We start from the raw sequence: 7,634 nt of genomic DNA, 5'->3' as shown, positions 1-7,634 counted from the left end.
TCAGTTTAGTAAAGTAGTATTTTACACACCCTTTTACATAACAATTTGTAACTTTGTCTGTCGTAAACAGTTCCAAACTCAGATCACTCCGGGTAATGTAGGAGCTGCTCGTAAGGTGTTTCCTCATTGGTCTCAGAAAACAATAACATCATTGTTTATCAGTTTCCCATTGTTTCACGGTTAGGGTATCGAACCGATTGGCAATTAGGGTTAGAAGACCCGCCCCCTCCCCCCAGAAAAAAATCGGACAGGCCCCCTTCTTTTCTGAGGGGAGGAGCGCGGCTGTACACCGGCTACTTCTAAACTAGGTAAAATTTATTCATCGATTAATTCTGCGCCGTTTAATGATTCGTACTACTAAGGAGTTTAGGCAACCAGGACAACGACGGCAATGGGGCGTCATTTAGAAATGAACTGCATCAGGGGCGGATCTAGGGGGAGGGTGCAGGGGGTGCGCAAACCCACCCCACCCCCCCCCCCCCCCCCCCTCGAGATGAGCCGCGGCTTTCTAATAGCGGAGCCCTATAGCTAAGGAAATGTGGTAATCTATCCATGCGAGAAAAGTTGGTAATCACGTGACCGTACACCGACCGTCAATCCGCACCACAGGTATACCAATGTAAAATAACTCAATCAACAGGTATGGCAACCCAAATGCAACTCAAGGTTTTTTTTTTTGAAGTAAATCACATGGCCTCCCGGACTTTTAGAAAGAAAAAACAACAACAAACTAAATATAACTCTGAACAACAACAAACGAAATATCATTCTGAAATGAAATGCTTCTTTGTTCAATAAAAACGGGAATGTTTACTGTTGCTGAATCGTCATTGAGTCTCCTCGTGTAAACGCCGAGAATTACAAACTCTACAACGCGATCAGCAAGGGACTTAGCGACGGTTTTGCGAGACACTTGTCGGCCATATGTTCTTCACTGATGCGATGAAATGATTTAAAGGTACGGCCTTTATATACCGTCAAAACCCCGCTTGTTTTCCTCGAATATATCTTTCAATTCTTCATAAATTTAAGGGTTTTTTTTTCTGCAGTTCACATCATCTTCATTGTACAAGAATAAAAATACATCACATCATCTTCATGTTACAAGAATAAAAATATTAAAAGAAAGATTCCGTAACTCTTTTAATGTAATGACACATAAAACTGCATGCAGAGCACCCAACTACGTAATAACCATTACACGTTGAAGGTCTGGGGTTCGACTCTCGCAGAAATAATCTATTTTTCGCTTTTTTCTTGGTCGTTTTGTTTTGTTTGGTTTTTGGAAAACATATTTTCATTTTTTGACAGACTTGAATTGCGAGTTACCGTATTTCCTCGAATAATCGCCCCCCTTTGACGGAAATATTTGAAATAATCGCCTCCCTCGAATAATCGCCCCTCCTTTGCCCCTCTTGCCATATCTTTTGACCTCCTTGTCAAGCTGAAGCAGTGCCGGATCCAGCAAGATCAGTGACGATTCAAGCTCTGAAAACTAATCAAGGAACTAAATTTGTAACACTTAAAAAGCCCATGTTCAGTTTGTTTGAAGTGATTATTTTTTGAAAATAAAAAAAAAACATATCTTCAATGCACGACTTCCAGTAAGCAATATTGGAAATAATCGCCCCCTTCTTGCGCGAAAGAGGAAATAATCGCCCCTGGCTATGATTCTAGGGAATACGGTAATTTCAGTTTTCATTTCTAAAATTATTAATCCACAAGTTAGCCATTGGCACCCTTTCATTTTCTTTTCATTTACACAAACAAAAATTAAACTTTAGCTGTCTGGAACGAATTCTGAAAGTCTTTGTGCTTTCTTGGAGATCATTAGAAAAGTCGTGCCCATAGAATGGAGATGATGTGAACTGCAGAAATGAAAATCTTTCGAACGTTCGGAAATCGAGCATAATCGAACACTGCAATAATCGAACATAAAACCAGTTTCATGGAGGCAGCGTGACCGAGCACTGGACTTGCAAGTTGGTGGCCTCTAGTTAAGTCCGCTCTGACCGCTAGCTGGATTTGATCTCGATAGTTCCGAGTCCCGAGTCCCGAGTCCCGAGTCCCGAGTCCCGAGTCCACATGCTTGTAAATTTCTTGTTTAATTCAGGCATTATTATTATTATCATCTAGTTTCAAACAAGGCGTTGCATTCAAATAAGTTATATATTGGTCCAGAGATTTCAACCCTCCTGATTTGACTGGGAGTCTCCCGATTTAATGCTCCTCGCCGTTCTCCCGATTTCTATTAGATTCTTCCGATTTATCTTGAAATTCTGAAAACAAGGAAAAATTGCTTATCTTTAGTCTACCTGGAGTTATGAAAACCGGGTTAGCAAACATTTTGTAGTTTTTCTCAACTTCCCCTGTCTAATAGCTTGTTTACCGTGTTGTTTGTTTGTTTTGTGGTGAGGGGTTTTTGTAGAAGTGGGTGTAGACAGAATTACTATCTTACCCCCCTCTCCCTCCTTCCCTCTCTTTAATACAAGAAATCAGTGCGCGCCTAATGCTGGTTTCGGTGCCGTTTTTGCCCGTTTAGCAGTTTACTTTTAGATATTGGTCACCTTCAGAAAAGTTTCCCGGAGAGCATCATGTAAAGCTCTGAGATGAGACAAAGCACCTCTTGCCCATGCTCATTACATGAACGCGGGCGTGACTCTTGCTTGCCAGCGGTGTTGTGTTACAAACGGTTATTTACAAAGGCTTGTATGGGGTGTAAACGGTTGTTCTAAAATTTTATTTAAAAACAAAACATTTTTTCTCTCTTTTAAGAAAGACCGATTACATCCCATACAAGCCTTTGTAAATAACCGTTTGTAACACAACACCGCTCGCAAGCAAGAACACGTCAGCGTTCATGTAATGAGCTTGGTCTGCCTGTGGCGTGGCAGGAGATTTTGGAGGAGGTTACTCAGATTGAATGCTAAGTTTGTTTGTAGGAATTGGACTCGTGCAATTTATTGCCGGTTTGCACGTGACGTCACAGCGGCTATGTTGGTGGTCAAGTGGGCGCAATCCATTCAACCAAAACTTCCGACCGGTCTGACCGGGAAAAATGGTCCATCTCAAAAGGTGGTCCAGTTTTTTCGAAACTTTTCCGGTTGGACCGAACCAATCCATTGAGTTTTGGACCGAGATTTTCGGAAATTTTGGTTGAATGGATTGCGTCAGAGCTAAGTTGCCTGAGGAGAGAAATGCTTTATTTTCATGCGAATTCTTCGTGAAAAAAAATTATGATGTATTGAGCCCCAACATGGCCGCCTTGTCACGTGGTTGCCCTAAATACTTGTTCCCAGAGCTCCGCTGCCTTTTACATTGTTACTTATGTATTTTTTCAAGGGTCTCACACCCAAATTCAACTTGCAGATTCCGAGGAAGCCATTGTATGTAGCTAGCAAGCAGAGGTAAGCATTTTGAGTTGTTTGGTCGATTGTTTTCGGATTATACAAGTACACGCTAACTGATGGGAAATTTCTCTGTTAATTTTTGCTCTATTAAACTTTGTACGTGTACAGGCGTTCTAAGTTAAAGCGATATAAAATGGTATAAAATTCGAGACCTTGCGAGACTGCGAGTCCCCGGTTTCAAAATTCGAGACCGATACTTGAAAAAAAATTAGACACACGGAGACGCAAAATCACCCTAAAACGAGACATAGAGACCCAATTACAATCGCTTCTTCCAAGACCCACGTTTTTTGACGAAATATTCTATACCCCTAATGACATGCGATTGAGCGAAGCATGCATTGTCTTGTTTACATATTGAATGCGGCTGATAGAAGTCACGAAATTTATCGGAGGCAGCGGGAGTCATATGAGCACCACACAATCAACTGCACGGCTATGAGAGCTCAGAATCACGACCCCTAAACCAAGCGAAACAAAAATGGCCTGACCAGAGATTAATGGCAGCTACTATCGCCGGAGTAAATCTATTTTATGTGACCCTTTACGCCTTCAGACTTAAAAACCGAACTTACCTTTTGTTAAGACGTTGAATCACTCGTATTAAATGATATCTTAAAATTATGTTGGCACAAAAGCGATACTTTCTTACCGCATGTACACATGTCAATAATTGATATTTTAAAATAAATTCTCCGTAAATTTGCTTAACATGAAAACATCGGGTGTTTAAATTTCAGCTTTTAGCATATAGCACAGCCCCAGGCTTCCAATGGGTTTGCCAGCGTCAAACGATAAAAGAAAAAAACAAAACGATAAACTAGCAGTTCGAGGTCGAAAGGTCGCGATCTACAAAAGAGACAACGGGAACACAATCGGTACACCAGGGTCACGAGTGAGTACAGAAATAAGGGTTTGTATGATCGATATTTAGGGTACATTTTAGGCCGTTTTAGGGCGATTCCAGCGAGTTTTAGTTCTACTTTTGGAAATGGAAAAGCACACGATGTTCTCGGATACTAATTTATTGGTTGGTTACAAGACCTAAAAATCTTTCTCCCTCAAGTGCCTTTTTATCCCCTAAAAGATATGCCGCACATACATTGTTTCACTTATTATCTTTCAGAAAACTTGTCAATACGCCCTTTGAGAGATTCTCTTCTAATCTTGCGCCAACTACAACTTGCGTGTCTCACTGAGCTCTTCATAGCCTGCGTGGCGCACGCAGGCTAAGCTCTTGACAGATTCAATACACACTAATTAAAAATACGATAATAATCAAATATTACTGACAACAGTTTCCGACACAACCGTTGTTCGTTATAGAAGAACAACGGCAGCAAATGCTAAGAAAACACCATAAATTTAGACAAGGACACAAGGTAAGAAATTCTGATGTGTCTTTAGTACTATTGGCCCCAAAATAACGATCGCTTAAATTTCCATACAAATCCTGATAATATTTCTGTTACGCATCAACGATCTTGGAGCGCGTATGGGAGCACGTACGTGCGGCTGCGTAATTTTCAAATGGCCGTCATTATAAACAATTTGTATGGGAATTCAGGTAATAGATTCGAGAAAATAAATACTCACATGAGTTTTCAATAAAATACACTTTACCTTGTTTACGTGGTGTCTTCTTGCTTCCTGTGTGGTTATTTTCCCGATCCGTTGCGATTTAAGCGATTTCCTTTATCCCGCTCGCAACGGATCGGGAAAATAACCACACAGGAAGCAAGATGACACCAAGTAAACAAGGTAAAGCGTATTTTATTGAAAATTCATGCGAGTATTTATCTTCTCGAATCGATTACCTGAAGGCTAAAACGAGGGTAAGGGTAACACCAAGGGTGAGGGTAAGGGTAAGGGTAAGGGTAAGGGTGGGGGTAAGGGTAAACGTGAGAATTGGTGTGGGAATTCCAATTTAGATTTTCATCCAAAATTTCTCCCCCCCCCCAAAATTGTCTTCTCTATACTTTATATTTCTTTGAATTTTACAATTCGTACGTCTTGGACTTGGTGCGGTTTGAAGACCATACATTTGCCTTTTTTAAGGGAAAGCGTTAGATGTACAGTTTGCTCTTCTCCAAATGTAACATACCTGAAACATTGTCGGCATATTTTTTGTAACATGAGGGATTGTGGACGTTCTAAGATTGCATGGAAGGTTGTTTGCTTTTTAACCCTTTTGCAGATCACCTCGCCAACCCAGGGTGCCACATTCCCATATAAACAGTCCCTTAGTGTACAGAGAACGATCAAAGACTATTAATCCATGCCTTTATTCAAGCCTTTCAAGAGCAAAAAATTAATTTGTGGTCACGTTTGTGGTTGCAACAGAAACGCGTAAGCTAGCCAAACCTTGAAATTAGAACAGCCGTGGACCAGCCTTTCATTTTAAAGAGCACCGTTTTCCAATAATATACCAGATGGGAATTAATGACGATATGCTTTCTTAACAGCCCTTACCCTCACCCTCCACCCTCACCCCCTTACCCTCACCCCCCACCCTTACCCTTACCCTTACCCTTAATTACCCTTGGTGTTACCCTTACCCTCGTTTTAGCAACGCCGGATTTTACCATTCGCCACCCCTAATCTCAGACCGGATCCATAAATGGCATGTTTCTTCGTATGGGTCCATCATTTTTGCTTTTTTTTTTTTCAGCAAAATAAGAACACTGCTATGAATAACGGTAAACAAGACTTGGAAGTAGCTTCAATTGAATATATGCTTCGGTTAATGTGAGGGATTGCACCATTTTGAGATGCTGTACATTTAGCATGCCACCAGATGAGCGTTAGATAAAGTTTTCAATTTTCTGGGAGAAATCTACGGTTCTGTACTCACTGTTTTAATTGGCGTAAATGGTGTACCTGTTAGGACAGTTGTGAATAATATGTTAAATAATCGACTTAAGAAAGTTATATAGCTAGAAGAATCTCCTGTTTTTGAGTTTGAACCGGTCTCATTTTTGAATCAACGAAGCGTTTCGTCCTGGTCTCATGTAAACGACTGCAAAAATTACAAATTCGTACCGGCCTAAGTTGGTCTCGGTCTCATTTAATAACCCCCTTCAGCTGCCCCTTAGTGTGCCTCTTGTGGTTTATCCTTTCCAAAAAAAATCACCCGATCTGAGGCATCGAGTACCCTGACAAAGAAAATCTAGGACACACAAAAAAGTCATACGGAGAACGCAATACCTATTATCATGTGGATCCCAAGTGAGTCAAGCAGCGACACCCTCATTTCGACGCGTCATTTCTCCCTTTTGACCACGAAATCTAGGAGAAGTTGATACAAGTTCTTTTGGACTGCTTACAACTGCATTTCAATGTTAGATTGGAATCGTAAGTTGATGAGAGTTCATAAACCCATAGGCCTGAAGCAGAACTGTGTCAGTCGTTTTTAAAATGTTGTTATTGTTCATCTTGGTTAAGAGATCGCTGATGGATGCACGATTTTTAAAAATTAAAAAACAGCCTGACAGCAATGTTATCTTACAATCACCGGAAATTCTTGCCGTTCGCAGAAAACTGTGATTTACAAGTTTACCGTTTTTAGTCATGGAAATCATCGCAGATTTTTTAAGCTCTGCTGCTTTTGCGAACCATGCTTAACCGTTGGTGAGGTTCTTCTGTTGAAGTTGTCAAGTAACAGACTGAACAGAGCTTTGGCAAACGTCAAGGTCCTTTATTTTATCAGAAGTGATAAATTGAAAGAATAAAGAATAACGTTTCTGCCTGCTGCTTATTATTACTAGGGGTAATCATAGATTAAAGAGTGCGTTTGATATGCGAAGTGAGTTATTTCCAGGCAGACCATAGATTTTTACTGGCTTCTATAAGTTAGTGTCCAGGGAGAAATAAAAGGTGATGATGATGGCAATATTAACATATTGTTTAAAAAAAAACAATTTTATTGTAAAAAGGTTGATATAGAACAATATGTGTTGCATAATTATATTGCACATCAGTTAACAACAAAATAAAATTAGTTGTTAGTTGACCCAAGTGTTAGTTTCTTCAGCTGCAGGATTTAGATTTATTGGCAATTATCGGAATTTCATTTGTACCAAGAGCCATTTATGGCTCTTGATTTGTGGTTTAAACGCCGTTTAGTTGACTTTCTATCCATCGAGTACTGAACACTATAAAAGAAGGTCAGTTGGAAGGTCTTGGAAGGTCTCCAGCCTTCCCTTCTTTTATAGTGTTGAGTAC

This window comes from Porites lutea, chromosome 2, assembly GCF_958299795.1.
Source record: "Porites lutea chromosome 2, jaPorLute2.1, whole genome shotgun sequence".
In the NCBI taxonomy this organism is placed as follows: domain Eukaryota; kingdom Metazoa; phylum Cnidaria; class Anthozoa; order Scleractinia; family Poritidae; genus Porites; species Porites lutea.
This window is presented reverse-complemented; position numbering follows the sequence as displayed.